The sequence below is a fragment of the Atractosteus spatula genome, chromosome 3, assembly GCF_055471065.1.
Source record: "Atractosteus spatula isolate fAtrSpa1 chromosome 3, fAtrSpa1.hap1, whole genome shotgun sequence".
NCBI lineage: Eukaryota > Metazoa > Chordata > Actinopteri > Semionotiformes > Lepisosteidae > Atractosteus > Atractosteus spatula.
The window spans coordinates 41,408,699-41,428,319 of record NC_142708.1 but is presented as its reverse complement, the minus strand read 5'-3'; positions in this window follow the sequence as shown (position 1 = coordinate 41,428,319).

Genomic DNA, 19,621 nt, shown 5'->3' with positions numbered 1-19,621 from the left:
TAACTGCCTGGCTCAGAAGAGCACACTGAGTCAGCCCTTAACCCCAGTGTGCTGAAATTGTCTAAACGTGTTTTACAGCAGAAATAAACACGTTTTGGCAACTTTGGTCACCACCATGTAAGTTATAGGGCAGGAACAGCACAGTTTTCAAAACGTGTTTTTCAGCCCGAAATAAACGCGTTTTCTCAGCCCTTAGAATCACAGTGTAAATGCCTGGCTCAGAAGAGCAAACTGAGTCAGCCCTTAACCCCAGTGTGCTGAAATTGTCAAAACGTGTTTTTCAGCAGAAATAAACACGTTTTGGCAACTTTGGTCACCACCATGTAAGTTATATGGCAGGAACAGCACAGTTTTCAAAACGTGTTTTTCAGCCCGAAATAAACGCGTTTTCTCAGCTCTTAGAATCGCAGTGTAACTGCCTGTCTCAGAAGAGCACACTGAGTCAGCCCTTAACCCCAGTGTGCTGAAATTGTCAAAACGTGTTTTACAGCAGAAATAAACACGTTTTGGCAACTTTGGTCAGCACCATGTAACTTATAGGGCAGGAACAGCACAGTTTTCAAAACGTGTTTTTCAGCCCGAAATAAACGCGTTTTCTCAGCCCTTAGAATCACAGTGTAACTGCCTGTCTCAGAAGAGCACAGTGAGTCAGCCCTTAACCCCAGTGTGCTGAAATTGTCAAAACGTGTTTTTCAGCAGAAATAAACACGTTTTGGCAACTTTGGTCACCACCAGGTAAGTTATATGGCAGGAACAGCACAGTTTTCAAAACGTGTTTTTCAGCACGAAATAAACGCGTTTTCTCTGCCCTTAGAATCACAGTGTAACTGCCTGTCTCAGAAGAGCACACTGAGTCAGCCCTTAACCCCAGTGTGCTGAAATTGTCAAAACGTGTTTTTCAGCAGAAATAAACACGTTTTGGCAACTTTGGTCACCACCAGGTAAGTTATATGGCAGGAACAGCACAGTTTTCAAAACGTGTTTTTCAGCCCGAAATAAACGCGTTTTCTCAGCTCTTAGAATCGCAGTGTAACTGCCTGTCTCAGAAGAGCACACTGAGTCAGCCCTTAACCCCAGTGTGCTGAAATTGTCAAAACGTGTTTTACAGCAGAAATAAACACGTTTTGGCAACTTTGGTCACCACCATGTAAGTTATAGGGCAGGAACAGCACAGTTTTCAAAACGTGTTTTTCAGCCCGAAATAAACGCGTTTTCTCAGCTCTTAGAATCGCAGTGTAACTGCCTGTCTCAGAAGAGCACAGTGAGTCAGCCCTTAACCCCAGTGTGCTGAAATTGTCAAAACGTGTTTTACAGCAGAAATAAACACGTTTTGGCAACTTTGGTCACCACCATGTAACTTATAGGGCAGGAACAGCACAGTTTTCAAAACGTGTTTTTCAGCCCGAAATAAACGCGTTTTCTCAGCCCTTAGAATCACAGTGTAACTGCCTGTCTCAGAAGAGCACACTGAGTCAGCCCTTAACCCCAGTGTGCTGAAATTGTCAAAACGTGTTTTTCAGCAGAAATAAACACGTTTTGGCAACTTTGGTCAGCACCATGTAACTTATAGGGCAGGAACAGCACAGTTTTCAAAACGTGTTTTTCAGCCCGAAATAAACGCATTTTTCTCAGCCCTTAGAATCACAGTGTAACTGCCTGGCTCAGAAGAGCACACTGAGTCAGCCCTTAACCCCAGTGTGCTGAAATTGTCAAAACGTGTTTTTCAGCAGAAATAAACACGTTTTGGCAACTTTGGTCACCACCATGTAAGTTATAGGGCAGGAACAGCACAGTTTTCAAAACGTGTTTTTCAGCCCGAAATAAACGCGTTTTCTCAGCTCTTAGAATCGCAGTGTAACTGCCTGTCTCAGAAGAGCACACTGAGTCAGCCCTTAACCCCAGTGTGCTGAAATTGTCAAAACGTGATTTTCAGCAGAAATAAACACGTTTTGGCAACTTTGGTCACCACCATGTAAGTTATAGGGCAGGAACAGCACAGTTTTCAAAACGTGTTTTTCAGCCCGAAATAAACGCGTTTTCTCAGCCCTTAGAATCACAGTGTAACTGCCTGGCTCAGAAGAGCAAACTGAGTCAGCCCTTAACCCCAGTGTGCTGAAATTGTCAAAACGTGTTTTTCAGCAGAAATAAACACGTTTTGGCAACTTTGGTCACCAGCATGTAAGTTATAGGGCAGGAACAGCACAGTTTTCAAAACGTGTTTTTCAGCCCGAAATAAACGCGTTTTCTCAGCCCTTAGAATCACAGTGTAACTGCCTGGCTCAGAAGAGCAAACTGAGTCAGCCCTTAACCCCAGTGTGCTGAAATTGTCAAAACGTGTTTTTCAGCAGAAATAAACACGTTTTGGCAACTTTGGTCACCACCATGTAAGTTATAGGGCAGGAACAGCACAGTTTTCAAAACGTGTTTTTCAGCCCGAAATAAACGCGTTTTCTCAGCCCTTAGAATCACAGTGTAACTGCCTGGCTCAGAAGAGCAAACTGAGTCAGCCCTTAACCCCAGTGTGCTGAAATTGTCAAAACGTGTTTTTCAGCAGAAATAAACACGTTTTGGCAACTTTGGTCACCACCATGTAAGTTATAGGGCAGGAACAGCACAGTTTTCAAAACGTGTTTTTCAGCCCGAAATAAACGCGTTTTCTCAGCCCTTAGAATCACAGTGTAACTGCCTGGCTCAGAAGAGCACACTGAGTCAGTTCTTAACCCCAGTGTGCTGAAATTGTCAAAACGTGTTTTACAGCAGAAATAAACACGTTTTGGCAACTTTGGTCACCACCATGTAAGTTATAGGGCAGGAACAGCACAGTTTTCAAAACGTGTTTTTCAGCCCGAAATAAACGCGTTTTCTCAGCCCTTAGAATCACAGTGTAAATGCCTGGCTCAGAAGAGCAAACTGAGTCAGCCCTTAACCCCAGTGTGCTGAAATTGTCAAAACGTGTTTTTCAGCAGAAATAAACACGTTTTGGCAACTTTGGTCACCACCATGTAAGTTATAGGGCAGGAACAGCACAGTTTTCAAAACGTGTTTTTCAGCCCGAAATAAACGCGTTTTCTCAGCTCTTAGAATCGCAGTGTAACTGCCTGTCTCAGAAGAGCACACTGAGTCAGCCCTTAACCCCAGTGTGCTGAAATTGTCAAAACGTGTTTTTCAGCAGAAATAAACACGTTTTGGCAACTTTGGTCACCACCATGTAAGTTATAGGGCAGGAACAGCACAGTTTTCAAAACGTGTTTTTCAGCCCGAAATAAACGCGTTTTCTCAGCTCTTAGAATCGCAGTGTAACTGCCTGTCTCAGAAGAGCACACTGAGTCAGCCCTTAACCCCAGTGTGCTGAAATTGTCAAAACGTGTTTTACAGCAGAAATAAACACGTTTTGGCAACTTTGGTCAGCACCATGTAACTTATAGGGCAGGAACAGCACAGTTTTCAAAACGTGTTTTTCAGCCCGAAATAAACGCGTTTTCTCAGCCCTTAGAATCACAGTGTAACTGCCTGTCTCAGAAGAGCACAGTGAGTCAGCCCTTAACCCCAGTGTGCTGAAATTGTCAAAACGTGTTTTTCAGCAGAAATAAACACGTTTTGGCAACTTTGGTCACCACCATGTAAGTTATATGGCAGGAACAGCACAGTTTTCAAAACGTGTTTTTCAGCCCGAAATAAACGCGTTTTCTCAGCTCTTAGAATCGCAGTGTAACTGCCTGTCTCAGAAGAGCACAGTGAGTCAGCCCTTAACCCCAGTGTGCTGAAATTGTCAAAACGTGTTTTACAGCAGAAATAAACACGTTTTGGCAACTTTGGTCACCACCATGTAAGTTATATGGCATGAACAGCACAGTTTTCAAAACGTGTTTTTCAGCCCGAAATAAACGCGTTTTCTCAGCCCTTAGAATCGCAGTGTAACTGCCTGGCTCAGAAGAGCACAGTGAGTCAGCCCTTAACCCCAGTGTGCTGAAATTGTCAAAACGTGTTTTACAGCAGAAATAAACACGTTTTGGCAACTTTGGTCACCACCATGTAAGTTATATGGCATGAACAGCACAGTTTTCAAAATGTGTTTTTCAGCCCGAAATAAAAGCGTTTTCTCAGCTCTTAGAATCGCAGTGTAACTGCCTGTCTCAGAAGAGCACAGTGAGTCAGCCCTTAACCCCAGTGTGCTGAAATTGTCAAAACGTGTTTTTCAGCAGAAATAAACACGTTTTGGCAACTTTGGTCACCACCATGTAAGTTATAGGGCAGGAACAGCACAGTTTTCAAAACGTGTTTTTCAGCCCGAAATAAACGCGTTTTCTCAGCCCTTAGAATCACAGTGTAACTGCCTGTCTCAGAAGAGCAAACTGAGTCAGCCCTTAACCCCAGTGTGCTGAAATTGTCAAAACGTGTTTTACAGCAGAAATAAACACGTTTTGGCAACTTTGGTCACCACCATGTAAGTTATAGGGCAGGAACAGCACAGTTTTCAAAACGTGTTTTTCAGCCCGAAATAAACGCGTTTTCTCAGCCCTTAGAATCACAGTGTAACTGCCTGGCTCAGAAGAGCAAACTGAGTCAGCCCTTAACCCCAGTGTGCTGAAATTGTCAAAACGTGTTTTACAGTAGAAATAAACACGTTTTGGCAACTTTGGTCACCACCATGTAAGTTATAGGGCAGGAACAGCACAGTTTTCAAAACGTGTTTTTCAGCCCGAAATAAACGCGTTTTCTCAGCCCTTAGAATCACAGTGTAACTGCCTGGCTCAGAAGAGCAAACTGAGTCAGCCCTTAACCCCAGTGTGCTGAAATTGTCAAAACGTGTTTTTCAGCAGAAATAAACACGTTTTGGCAACTTTGGTCACCACCATGTAAGTTATAGGGCAGGAACAGCACAGTTTTCAAAACGTGTTTTTCAGCCCGAAATAAACGCGTTTTCTCAGCCCTTAGAATCACAGTGTAACTGCCTGGCTCAGAAGAGCAAACTGAGTCAGCCCTTAACCCCAGTGTGCTGAAATTGTCAAAACGTGTTTTTCAGCAGAAATAAACACGTTTTGGCAACTTTGGTCACCACCATGTAAGTTATAGGGCAGGAACAGCACAGTTTTCAAAACGTGTTTTTCAGCCCGAAATAAACGCGTTTTCTCAGCCCTTAGAATCACAGTGTAACTGCCTGGCTCAGAAGAGCACACTGAGTCAGCCCTTAACCCCAGTGTGCTGAAATTGTCAAAACGTGTTTTACAGCAGAAATAAACACGTTTTGGCAACTTTGGTCACCACCATGTAAGTTATAGGGCAGGAACAGCACAGTTTTCAAAACGTGTTTTTCAGCCCGAAATAAACGCGTTTTCTCAGCCCTTAGAATCACAGTGTAAATGCCTGGCTCAGAAGAGCAAACTGAGTCAGCCCTTAACCCCAGTGTGCTGAAATTGTCAAAACGTGTTTTTCAGCAGAAATAAACACGTTTTGGCAACTTTGGTCACCACCATGTAAGTTATAGGGCAGGAACAGCACAGTTTTCAAAACGTGTTTTTCAGCCCGAAATAAACGCGTTTTCTCAGCTCTTAGAATCGCAGTGTAACTGCCTGTCTCAGAAGAGCACACTGAGTCAGCCCTTAACCCCAGTGTGCTGAAATTGTCAAAACGTGTTTTACAGCAGAAATAAACACGTTTTGGCAACTTTGGTCACCACCATGTAAGTTATAGGGCAGGAACAGCACAGTTTTCAAAACGTGTTTTTCAGCCCGAAATAAACGCGTTTTCTCAGCTCTTAGAATCGCAGTGTAACTGCCTGTCTCAGAAGAGCACACTGAGTCAGCCCTTAACCCCAGTGTGCTGAAATTGTCAAAACGTGTTTTTCAGCAGAAATAAACACGTTTTGGCAACTTTGGTCACCACCATGTAAGTTATAGGGCAGGAACAGCACAGTTTTCAAAACGTGTTTTTCAGCCCGAAATAAACGCGTTTTCTCAGCTCTTAGAATCGCAGTGTAACTGCCTGTCTCAGAAGAGCACACTGAGTCAGCCCTTAACCCCAGTGTGCTGAAATTGTCAAAACGTGTTTTTCAGCAGAAATAAACACGTTTTGGCAACTGTGGTCACCACCATGTAAGTTATAGGGCAGGAACAGCACAGTTTTCAAAACGTGTTTTTCAGCCCGAAATAAACGCGTTTTCTCAGCTCTTAGAATCGCAGTGTAACTGCCTGTCTCAGAAGAGCACACTGAGTCAGCCCTTAACCCCAGTGTGCTGAAATTGTCAAAACGTGTTTTTCAGCAGAAATAAACACGTTTTGGCAACTTTGGTCACCACCATGTAAGTTATAGGGCAGGAACAGCACAGTTTTCAAAACGTGTTTTTCAGCCCGAAATAAACGCGTTTTCTCAGCTCTTAGAATCGCAGTGTAACTGCCTGTCTCAGAAGAGCACACTGAGTCAGCCCTTAACCCCAGTGTGCTGAAATTGTCAAAACGTGTTTTACAGCAGAAATAAACACGTTTTGGCAACTTTGGTCACCACCATGTAAGTTATAGGGCATAAACAGCACAGTTTTCAAAACGTGTTTTTCAGCCCGAAATAAACGCGTTTTCTCAGCCCTTAGAATCACAGTGTAACTGCCTGGCTCAGAAGAGCAAACTGAGTCAGCCCTTAACCCCAGTGTGCTGAAATTGTCAAAACGTGTTTTTCAGCAGAAATAAACACGTTTTGGCAACTTTGGTCACCACCATGTAAGTTATAGGGCAGGAACAGCACAGTTTTCAAAACGTGTTTTTCAGCCCGAAATAAACGCGTTTTCTCAGCTCTTAGAATCGCAGTGTAACTGCCTGTCTCAGAAGAGCACACTGAGTCAGCCCTTAACCCCAGTGTGCTGAAATTGTCAAAACGTGTTTTTCAGCAGAAATAAACACGTTTTGGCAACTTTGGTCACCACCATGTAAGTTATAGGGCAGGAACAGCACAGTTTTCAAAACGTGTTTTTCAGCCCGAAATAAACGCGTTTTCTCAGCTCTTAGAATCGCAGTGTAAATGCCTGTCTCAGAAGAGCACACTGAGTCAGCCCTTAACCCCAGTGTGCTGAAATTGTCAAAACGTGTTTTTCAGCAGAAATAAACACGTTTTGGCAACTTTGGTCACCACCATGTAAGTTATATGGCAGGAACAGCACAGTTTTCAAAACGTGTTTTTCAGCCCGAAATAAACGCGTTTTCTCAGCTCTTAGAATCGCAGTGTAACTGCCTGTCTCAGAAGAGCACACTGAGTCAGCCCTTAACCCCAGTGTGCTGAAATTGTCAAAACGTGTTTTACAGCAGAAATAAACACGTTTTGGCAACTTTGGTCAGCACCATGTAAGTTATAGGGCAGGAACAGCACAGTTTTCAAAACGTGTTTTTCAGCCCGAAATAAACGCGTTTTCTCAGCCCTTAGAATCACAGTGTAACTGCCTGGCTCAGAAGAGCACACTGAGTCAGCCCTTAACCCCAGTGTGCTGAAATTGTCAAAACGTGTTTTACAGCAGAAATAAACACGTTTTGGCAACTTTGGTCACCACCATGTAAGTTATAGGGCAGGAACAGCACAGTTTTCAAAACGTGTTTTTCAGCCCGAAATAAACGCGTTTTCTCAGCCCTTAGAATCACAGTGTAAATGCCTGGCTCAGAAGAGCAAACTGAGTCAGCCCTTAACCCCAGTGTGCTGAAATTGTCAAAACGTGTTTTTCAGCAGAAATAAACACGTTTTGGCAACTTTGGTCACCACCATGTAAGTTATAGGGCAGGAACAGCACAGTTTTCAAAACGTGTTTTTCAGCCCGAAATAAACGCGTTTTCTCAGCTCTTAGAATCGCAGTGTAACTGCCTGTCTCAGAAGAGCACAGTGAGTCAGCCCTTAACCCCAGTGTGCTGAAATTGTCAAAACGTGTTTTACAGCAGAAATAAACACGTTTTGGCAACTTTGGTCACCACCATGTAACTTATAGGGCAGGAACAGCACAGTTTTCAAAACGTGTTTTTCAGCCCGAAATAAACGCGTTTTCTCAGCCCTTAGAATCACAGTGTAACTGCCTGTCTCAGAAGAGCACACTGAGTCAGCCCTTAACCCCAGTGTGCTGAAATTGTCAAAACGTGTTTTTCAGCAGAAATAAACACGTTTTGGCAACTTTGGTCAGCACCATGTAACTTATAGGGCAGGAACAGCACAGTTTTCAAAACGTGTTTTTCAGCCCGAAATAAACGCATTTTTCTCAGCCCTTAGAATCACAGTGTAACTGCCTGGCTCAGAAGAGCACACTGAGTCAGCCCTTAACCCCAGTGTGCTGAAATTGTCAAAACGTGTTTTTCAGCAGAAATAAACACGTTTTGGCAACTTTGGTCACCACCATGTAAGTTATAGGGCAGGAACAGCACAGTTTTCAAAACGTGTTTTTCAGCCCGAAATAAACGCGTTTTCTCAGCTCTTAGAATCGCAGTGTAACTGCCTGTCTCAGAAGAGCACACTGAGTCAGCCCTTAACCCCAGTGTGCTGAAATTGTCAAAACGTGATTTTCAGCAGAAATAAACACGTTTTGGCAACTTTGGTCACCACCATGTAAGTTATAGGGCAGGAACAGCACAGTTTTCAAAACGTGTTTTTCAGCCCGAAATAAACGCGTTTTCTCAGCCCTTAGAATCACAGTGTAACTGCCTGGCTCAGAAGAGCAAACTGAGTCAGCCCTTAACCCCAGTGTGCTGAAATTGTCAAAACGTGTTTTTCAGCAGAAATAAACACGTTTTGGCAACTTTGGTCACCAGCATGTAAGTTATAGGGCAGGAACAGCACAGTTTTCAAAACGTGTTTTTCAGCCCGAAATAAACGCGTTTTCTCAGCCCTTAGAATCACAGTGTAACTGCCTGGCTCAGAAGAGCAAACTGAGTCAGCCCTTAACCCCAGTGTGCTGAAATTGTCAAAACGTGTTTTTCAGCAGAAATAAACACGTTTTGGCAACTTTGGTCACCACCATGTAAGTTATAGGGCAGGAACAGCACAGTTTTCAAAACGTGTTTTTCAGCCCGAAATAAACGCGTTTTCTCAGCCCTTAGAATCACAGTGTAACTGCCTGGCTCAGAAGAGCAAACTGAGTCAGCCCTTAACCCCAGTGTGCTGAAATTGTCAAAACGTGTTTTTCAGCAGAAATAAACACGTTTTGGCAACTTTGGTCACCACCATGTAAGTTATAGGGCAGGAACAGCACAGTTTTCAAAACGTGTTTTTCAGCCCGAAATAAACGCGTTTTCTCAGCCCTTAGAATCACAGTGTAACTGCCTGGCTCAGAAGAGCACACTGAGTCAGTTCTTAACCCCAGTGTGCTGAAATTGTCAAAACGTGTTTTACAGCAGAAATAAACACGTTTTGGCAACTTTGGTCACCACCATGTAAGTTATAGGGCAGGAACAGCACAGTTTTCAAAACGTGTTTTTCAGCCCGAAATAAACGCGTTTTCTCAGCCCTTAGAATCACAGTGTAAATGCCTGGCTCAGAAGAGCAAACTGAGTCAGCCCTTAACCCCAGTGTGCTGAAATTGTCAAAACGTGTTTTTCAGCAGAAATAAACACGTTTTGGCAACTTTGGTCACCACCATGTAAGTTATAGGGCAGGAACAGCACAGTTTTCAAAACGTGTTTTTCAGCCCGAAATAAACGCGTTTTCTCAGCTCTTAGAATCGCAGTGTAACTGCCTGTCTCAGAAGAGCACACTGAGTCAGCCCTTAACCCCAGTGTGCTGAAATTGTCAAAACGTGTTTTTCAGCAGAAATAAACACGTTTTGGCAACTTTGGTCACCACCATGTAAGTTATAGGGCAGGAACAGCACAGTTTTCAAAACGTGTTTTTCAGCCCGAAATAAACGCGTTTTCTCAGCTCTTAGAATCGCAGTGTAACTGCCTGTCTCAGAAGAGCACACTGAGTCAGCCCTTAACCCCAGTGTGCTGAAATTGTCAAAACGTGTTTTACAGCAGAAATAAACACGTTTTGGCAACTTTGGTCAGCACCATGTAACTTATAGGGCAGGAACAGCACAGTTTTCAAAACGTGTTTTTCAGCCCGAAATAAACGCGTTTTCTCAGCCCTTAGAATCACAGTGTAACTGCCTGTCTCAGAAGAGCACAGTGAGTCAGCCCTTAACCCCAGTGTGCTGAAATTGTCAAAACGTGTTTTTCAGCAGAAATAAACACGTTTTGGCAACTTTGGTCACCACCATGTAAGTTATATGGCAGGAACAGCACAGTTTTCAAAACGTGTTTTTCAGCCCGAAATAAACGCGTTTTCTCAGCTCTTAGAATCGCAGTGTAACTGCCTGTCTCAGAAGAGCACAGTGAGTCAGCCCTTAACCCCAGTGTGCTGAAATTGTCAAAACGTGTTTTACAGCAGAAATAAACACGTTTTGGCAACTTTGGTCACCACCATGTAAGTTATATGGCATGAACAGCACAGTTTTCAAAACGTGTTTTTCAGCCCGAAATAAACGCGTTTTCTCAGCCCTTAGAATCGCAGTGTAACTGCCTGGCTCAGAAGAGCACAGTGAGTCAGCCCTTAACCCCAGTGTGCTGAAATTGTCAAAACGTGTTTTACAGCAGAAATAAACACGTTTTGGCAACTTTGGTCACCACCATGTAAGTTATATGGCATGAACAGCACAGTTTTCAAAATGTGTTTTTCAGCCCGAAATAAAAGCGTTTTCTCAGCTCTTAGAATCGCAGTGTAACTGCCTGTCTCAGAAGAGCACAGTGAGTCAGCCCTTAACCCCAGTGTGCTGAAATTGTCAAAACGTGTTTTTCAGCAGAAATAAACACGTTTTGGCAACTTTGGTCACCACCATGTAAGTTATAGGGCAGGAACAGCACAGTTTTCAAAACGTGTTTTTCAGCCCGAAATAAACGCGTTTTCTCAGCCCTTAGAATCACAGTGTAACTGCCTGTCTCAGAAGAGCAAACTGAGTCAGCCCTTAACCCCAGTGTGCTGAAATTGTCAAAACGTGTTTTACAGCAGAAATAAACACGTTTTGGCAACTTTGGTCACCACCATGTAAGTTATAGGGCAGGAACAGCACAGTTTTCAAAACGTGTTTTTCAGCCCGAAATAAACGCGTTTTCTCAGCCCTTAGAATCACAGTGTAACTGCCTGGCTCAGAAGAGCAAACTGAGTCAGCCCTTAACCCCAGTGTGCTGAAATTGTCAAAACGTGTTTTACAGTAGAAATAAACACGTTTTGGCAACTTTGGTCACCACCATGTAAGTTATAGGGCAGGAACAGCACAGTTTTCAAAACGTGTTTTTCAGCCCGAAATAAACGCGTTTTCTCAGCCCTTAGAATCACAGTGTAACTGCCTGGCTCAGAAGAGCAAACTGAGTCAGCCCTTAACCCCAGTGTGCTGAAATTGTCAAAACGTGTTTTTCAGCAGAAATAAACACGTTTTGGCAACTTTGGTCACCACCATGTAAGTTATAGGGCAGGAACAGCACAGTTTTCAAAACGTGTTTTTCAGCCCGAAATAAACGCGTTTTCTCAGCCCTTAGAATCACAGTGTAACTGCCTGGCTCAGAAGAGCAAACTGAGTCAGCCCTTAACCCCAGTGTGCTGAAATTGTCAAAACGTGTTTTTCAGCAGAAATAAACACGTTTTGGCAACTTTGGTCACCACCATGTAAGTTATAGGGCAGGAACAGCACAGTTTTCAAAACGTGTTTTTCAGCCCGAAATAAACGCGTTTTCTCAGCCCTTAGAATCACAGTGTAACTGCCTGGCTCAGAAGAGCACACTGAGTCAGCCCTTAACCCCAGTGTGCTGAAATTGTCAAAACGTGTTTTACAGCAGAAATAAACACGTTTTGGCAACTTTGGTCACCACCATGTAAGTTATAGGGCAGGAACAGCACAGTTTTCAAAACGTGTTTTTCAGCCCGAAATAAACGCGTTTTCTCAGCCCTTAGAATCACAGTGTAAATGCCTGGCTCAGAAGAGCAAACTGAGTCAGCCCTTAACCCCAGTGTGCTGAAATTGTCAAAACGTGTTTTTCAGCAGAAATAAACACGTTTTGGCAACTTTGGTCACCACCATGTAAGTTATAGGGCAGGAACAGCACAGTTTTCAAAACGTGTTTTTCAGCCCGAAATAAACGCGTTTTCTCAGCTCTTAGAATCGCAGTGTAACTGCCTGTCTCAGAAGAGCACACTGAGTCAGCCCTTAACCCCAGTGTGCTGAAATTGTCAAAACGTGTTTTACAGCAGAAATAAACACGTTTTGGCAACTTTGGTCACCACCATGTAAGTTATAGGGCAGGAACAGCACAGTTTTCAAAACGTGTTTTTCAGCCCGAAATAAACGCGTTTTCTCAGCTCTTAGAATCGCAGTGTAACTGCCTGTCTCAGAAGAGCACACTGAGTCAGCCCTTAACCCCAGTGTGCTGAAATTGTCAAAACGTGTTTTTCAGCAGAAATAAACACGTTTTGGCAACTTTGGTCACCACCATGTAAGTTATAGGGCAGGAACAGCACAGTTTTCAAAACGTGTTTTTCAGCCCGAAATAAACGCGTTTTCTCAGCTCTTAGAATCGCAGTGTAACTGCCTGTCTCAGAAGAGCACACTGAGTCAGCCCTTAACCCCAGTGTGCTGAAATTGTCAAAACGTGTTTTTCAGCAGAAATAAACACGTTTTGGCAACTGTGGTCACCACCATGTAAGTTATAGGGCAGGAACAGCACAGTTTTCAAAACGTGTTTTTCAGCCCGAAATAAACGCGTTTTCTCAGCTCTTAGAATCGCAGTGTAACTGCCTGTCTCAGAAGAGCACACTGAGTCAGCCCTTAACCCCAGTGTGCTGAAATTGTCAAAACGTGTTTTTCAGCAGAAATAAACACGTTTTGGCAACTTTGGTCACCACCATGTAAGTTATAGGGCAGGAACAGCACAGTTTTCAAAACGTGTTTTTCAGCCCGAAATAAACGCGTTTTCTCAGCTCTTAGAATCGCAGTGTAACTGCCTGTCTCAGAAGAGCACACTGAGTCAGCCCTTAACCCCAGTGTGCTGAAATTGTCAAAACGTGTTTTACAGCAGAAATAAACACGTTTTGGCAACTTTGGTCACCACCATGTAAGTTATAGGGCATAAACAGCACAGTTTTCAAAACGTGTTTTTCAGCCCGAAATAAACGCGTTTTCTCAGCCCTTAGAATCACAGTGTAACTGCCTGGCTCAGAAGAGCAAACTGAGTCAGCCCTTAACCCCAGTGTGCTGAAATTGTCAAAACGTGTTTTTCAGCAGAAATAAACACGTTTTGGCAACTTTGGTCACCACCATGTAAGTTATAGGGCAGGAACAGCACAGTTTTCAAAACGTGTTTTTCAGCCCGAAATAAACGCGTTTTCTCAGCTCTTAGAATCGCAGTGTAACTGCCTGTCTCAGAAGAGCACACTGAGTCAGCCCTTAACCCCAGTGTGCTGAAATTGTCAAAACGTGTTTTTCAGCAGAAATAAACACGTTTTGGCAACTTTGGTCACCACCATGTAAGTTATAGGGCAGGAACAGCACAGTTTTCAAAACGTGTTTTTCAGCCCGAAATAAACGCGTTTTCTCAGCTCTTAGAATCGCAGTGTAAATGCCTGTCTCAGAAGAGCACACTGAGTCAGCCCTTAACCCCAGTGTGCTGAAATTGTCAAAACGTGTTTTTCAGCAGAAATAAACACGTTTTGGCAACTTTGGTCACCACCATGTAAGTTATATGGCAGGAACAGCACAGTTTTCAAAACGTGTTTTTCAGCCCGAAATAAACGCGTTTTCTCAGCTCTTAGAATCGCAGTGTAACTGCCTGTCTCAGAAGAGCACACTGAGTCAGCCCTTAACCCCAGTGTGCTGAAATTGTCAAAACGTGTTTTACAGCAGAAATAAACACGTTTTGGCAACTTTGGTCAGCACCATGTAAGTTATAGGGCAGGAACAGCACAGTTTTCAAAACGTGTTTTTCAGCCCGAAATAAACGCGTTTTCTCAGCCCTTAGAATCACAGTGTAACTGCCTGGCTCAGAAGAGCACACTGAGTCAGCCCTTAACCCCAGTGTGCTGAAATTGTCAAAACGTGTTTTACAGCAGAAATAAACACGTTTTGGCAACTTTGGTCACCACCATGTAAGTTATAGGGCAGGAACAGCACAGTTTTCAAAACGTGTTTTTCAGCCCGAAATAAACGCGTTTTCTCAGCCCTTAGAATCACAGTGTAAATGCCTGGCTCAGAAGAGCAAACTGAGTCAGCCCTTAACCCCAGTGTGCTGAAATTGTCAAAACGTGTTTTTCAGCAGAAATAAACACGTTTTGGCAACTTTGGTCACCACCATGTAAGTTATAGGGCAGGAACAGCACAGTTTTCAAAACGTGTTTTTCAGCCCGAAATAAACGCGTTTTCTCAGCTCTTAGAATCGCAGTGTAACTGCCTGTCTCAGAAGAGCACACTGAGTCAGCCCTTAACCCCAGTGTGCTGAAATTGTCAAAACGTGTTTTTCAGCAGAAATAAACACGTTTTGGCAACTTTGGTCACCACCATGTAAGTTATAGGGCAGGAACAGCACAGTTTTCAAAACGTGTTTTTCAGCCCGAAATAAACGCGTTTTCTCAGCTCTTAGAATCGCAGTGTAACTGCCTGTCTCAGAAGAGCACACTGAGTCAGCCCTTAACCCCAGTGTGCTGAAATTGTCAAAACGTGTTTTTCAGCAGAAATAAACACGTTTTGGCAACTTTGGTCACCACCATGTAAGTTATAGGGCAGGAACAGCACAGTTTTCAAAACGTGTTTTTCAGCCCGAAATAAACGCGTTTTCTCAGCTCTTAGAATCGCAGTGTAACTGCCTGTCTCAGAAGAGCACACTGAGTCAGCCCTTAACCCCAGTGTGCTGAAATTGTCAAAACGTGTTTTACAGCAGAAATAAACACGTTTTGGCAACTTTGGTCACCACCATGTAAGTTATAGGGCAGGAACAGCACAGTTTTCAAAACGTGTTTTTCAGCCCGAAATAAACGCGTTTTCTCAGCTCTTAGAATCGCAGTGTAACTGCCTGTCTCAGAAGAGCACACTGAGTCAGCCCTTAACCCCAGTGTGCTGAAATTGTCAAAACGTGTTTTTCAGCAGAAATAAACACGTTTTGGCAACTTTGGTCACCACCATGTAAGTTATAGGGCAGGAACAGCACAGTTTTCAAAACGTGTTTTTCAGCCCGAAATAAACGCGTTTTCTCAGCTCTTAGAATCGCAGTGTAAATGCCTGTCTCAGAAGAGCACACTGAGTCAGCCCTTAACCCCAGTGTGCTGAAATTGTCAAAACGTGTTTTTCAGCAGAAATAAACACGTTTTGGCAACTTTGGTCACCACCATGTAAGTTATATGGCAGGAACAGCACAGTTTTCAAAACGTGTTTTTCAGCCCGAAATAAACGCGTTTTCTCAGCTCTTAGAATCGCAGTGTAACTGCCTGTCTCAGAAGAGCACACTGAGTCAGCCCTTAACCCCAGTGTGCTGAAATTGTCAAAACGTGTTTTACAGCAGAAATAAACACGTTTTGGCAACTTTGGTCAGCACCATGTAACTTACAGGGCAGGAACAGCACAGTTTTCAAAACGTGTTTTTCAGCCCGAAATAAACGCGTTTTCTCAGCCCTTAGAATCACAGTGTAACTGCCTGGCTCAGAAGAGCACACTGAGTCAGCCCTTAACCCCAGTGTGCTGAAATTGTCAAAACGTGTTTTTCAGCAGAAATAAACACGTTTTGGAAACTTTGGTCACCACCATGTAAGTTATATGGCAGGAACAGCACAGTTTTCAAAACGTGTTTTTCAGCCCGAAATAAACGCGTTTTCTCAGCCCTTAGAATCACAGTGTAACTGCCTGGCTCAGAAGAGCAAACTGAGTCAGCCCTTAACCCCAGTGTGCTGAAATTGTCAAAACGTGTTTTTCAGCAGAAATAAACACGTTTTGGCAACTTTGGTCACCACCATGTAAGTTATAGGGCAGGAACAGCACAGTTTTCAAAACGTGTTTTTCAGCCCGAAATAAACGCGTTTTCTCAGCTCTTAGAATCGCAGTGTAACTGCCTGTCTCAGAAGAGCACACTGAGTCAGCCCTTAACCCCAGTGTGCTGAAATTGTCAAAACGTGTTTTTCAGCAGAAATAAACACGTTTTGGCAACTTTGGTCACCACCATGTAAGTTATATGGCAGGAACAGCACAGTTTTCAAAACGTGTTTTTCAGCCCGAAATAAACGCGTTTTCTCAGCTCTTAGAATCGCAGTGTAACTGCCTGTCTCAGAAGAGCACACTGAGTCAGCCCTTAACCCCAGTGTGCTGAAATTGTCAAAACGTGTTTTTCAGCAGAAATAAACACGTTTTGGCAACTTTGGTCACCACCATGTAAGTTATAGGGCAGGAACAGCACAGTTTTCAAAACGTGTTTTTCAGCCCGAAATAAACGCGTTTTCTCAGCTCTTAGAATCGCAGTGTAAATGCCTGTCTCAGAAGAGCACACTGAGTCAGCCCTTAACCCCAGTGTGCTGAAATTGTCAAAACGTGTTTTTCAGCAGAAATAAACACGTTTTGGCAACTTTGGTCACCACCATGTAAGTTATAGGGCAGGAACAGCACAGTTTTCAAAACGTGTTTTTCAGCCCGAAATAAACGCGTTTTCTCAGCTCTTAGAATCGCAGTGTAACTGCCTGTCTCAGAAGAGCACACTGAGTCAGCCCTTAACCCCAGTGTGCTGAAATTGTCAAAACGTGTTTTACAGCAGAAATAAACACGTTTTGGCAACTTTGGTCACCACCATGTAAGTTATAGGGCAGGAACAGCACAGTTTTCAAAACGTGTTTTTCAGCCCGAAATAAACGCGTTTTCTCAGCTCTTAGAATCGCAGTGTAACTGCCTGTCTCAGAAGAGCACACTGAGTCAGCCCTTAACCCCAGTGTGCTGAAATTGTCAAAACGTGTTTTTCAGCAGAAATAAACACGTTTTGGCAACTTTGGTCACCACCATGTAAGTTATAGGGCAGGAACAGCACAGTTTTCAAAACGTGTTTTTCAGCCCGAAATAAACGCGTTTTCTCAGCTCTTAGAATCGCAGTGTAACTGCCTGTCTCAGAAGAGCACACTGAGTCAGCCCTTAACCCCAGTGTGCTGAAATTGTCAAAACGTGTTTTTCAGCAGAAATAAACACGTTTTGGCAACTTTGGTCACCACCATGTAAGTTATAGGGCAGGAACAGCACAGTTTTCAAAACGTGTTTTTCAGCCCGAAATAAACGCGTTTTCTCAGCTCTTAGAATCGCAGTGTAACTGCCTGTCTCAGAAGAGCACACTGAGTCAGCCCTTAACCCCAGTGTGCTGAAATTGTCAAAACGTGTTTTTCAGCAGAAATAAACACGTTTTGGCAACTTTGGTCACCACCATGTAAGTTATAGGGCAGGAACAGCACAGTTTTCAAAACGTGTTTTTCAGCCCGAAATAAACGCGTTTTCTCAGCTCTTAGAATCGCAGTGTAACTGCCTGTCTCAGAAGAGCACACTGAGTCAGCCCTTAACCCCAGTGTGCTGAAATTGTCAAAACGTGTTTTTCAGCAGAAATAAACACGTTTTGGCAACTTTGGTCACCACCATGTAAGTTATAGGGCAGGAACAGCACAGTTTTCAAAACGTGTTTTTCAGCCCGAAATAAACGCGTTTTCTCAGCTCTTAGAATCGCAGTGTAACTGCCTGTCTCAGAAGAGCACACTGAGTCAGCCCTTAACCCCAGTGTGCTGAAATTGTCAAAACGTGTTTTACAGCAGAAATAAACACGTTTTGGCAACTTTGGTCACCACCATGTAAGTTATAGGGCATAAACAGCACAGTTTTCAAAACGTGTTTTTCAGCCCGAAATAAACGCGTTTTCTCAGCCCTTAGAATCACAGTGTAACTGCCTGGCTCAGAAGAGCAAACTGAGTCAGCCCTTAACCCCAGTGTGCTGAAATTGTCAAAACGTGTTTTTCAGCAGAAATAAACACGTTTTGGCAACTTTGGTCACCACCATGTAAGTTATAGGGCAGGAACAGCACAGTTTTCAAAACGTGTTTTTCAGCCCGAAATAAACGCGTTTTCTCAGCTCTTAGAATCGCAGTGTAACTGCCTGTCTCAGAAGAGCACACTGAGTCAGCCCTTAACCCCAGTGTGCTGAAATTGTCAAAACGTGTTTTTCAGCAGAAATAAACACGTTTTGGCAACTTTGGTCACCACCATGTAAGTTATAGGGCAGGAACAGCACAGTTTTCAAAACGTGTTTTTCAGCCCGAAATAAACGCGTTTTCTCAGCTCTTAGAATCGCAGTGTAAATGCCTGTCTCAGAAGAGCACACTGAGTCAGCCCTTAACCCCAGTGTGCTGAAATTGTCAAAACGTGTTTTTCAGCAGAAATAAACACGTTTTGGCAACTTTGGTCACCACCATGTAAGTTATATGGCAGGAACAGCACAGTTTTCAAAACGTGTTTTTCAGCCCGAAATAAACGCGTTTTCTCAGCTCTTAGAATCGCAGTGTAACTGCCTGTCTCAGAAGAGCACACTGAGTCAGCCCTTAACCCCAGTGTGCTGAAATTGTCAAAACGTGTTTTACAGCAGAAATAAACACGTTTTGGCAACTTTGGTCAGCACCATGTAACTTATAGGGCAGGAACAGCACAGTTTTCAAAACGTGTTTTTCAGCCCGAAATAAACGCGTTTTCTCAGCCCTTAGAATCACAGTGTAACTGCCTGGCTCAGAAGAGCACACTGAGTCAGCCCTTAACCCCAGTGTGCTGAAATTGTCAAAACGTGTTTTTCAGCAGAAATAAACACGTTTTGGCAACTTTGGTCACCACCATGTAAGTTATATGGCAGGAACAGCACAGTTTTCAAAACGTGTTTTTCAGCCCGAAATAAACGCGTTTTCTCAGCTCTTAGAATCGCAGTGTAACTGCCTGTCTCAGAAGAGCACACTGAGTCAGCCCTTAACCCCAGTGTGCTGAAATTGTCAAAACGTGTTTTACAGCAGAAATAAACACGTTTTGGCAACTTTGGTCACCACCATGTAAGTTATAGGGCATAAACAGCACAGTTTTCAAAACGTGTTTTTCAGCCCGAAATAAACGCGTTTTCTCAGCCCTTAGAATCACAGTGTAACTGCCTGGCTCAGAAGAGCAAACTGAGTCAGCCCTTAACCCCAGTGTGCTGAAATTGTCAAAACGTGTTTTTCAGCAGAAATAAACACGTTTTGGCAACTTTGGTCACCACCATGTAAGTTATAGGGCAGGAACAGCACAGTTTTCAAAACGTGTTTTTCAGCCCGAAATAAACGCGTTTTCTCAGCTCTTAGAATCGCAGTGTAACTGCCTGTCTCAGAAGAGCACACTGAGTCAGCCCTTAACCCCAGTGTGCTGAAATTGTCAAAACGTGTTTTTCAGCAGAAATAAACACGTTTTGGCAACTTTGGTCACCACCATGTAAGTTATAGGGCAGGAACAGCACAGTTTTCAAAACGTGTTTTTCAGCCCGAAATAAACGCGTTTTCTCAGCTCTTAGAATCGCAGTGTAAATGCCTGTCTCAGAAGAGCACACTGAGTCAGCCCTTAACCCCAGTG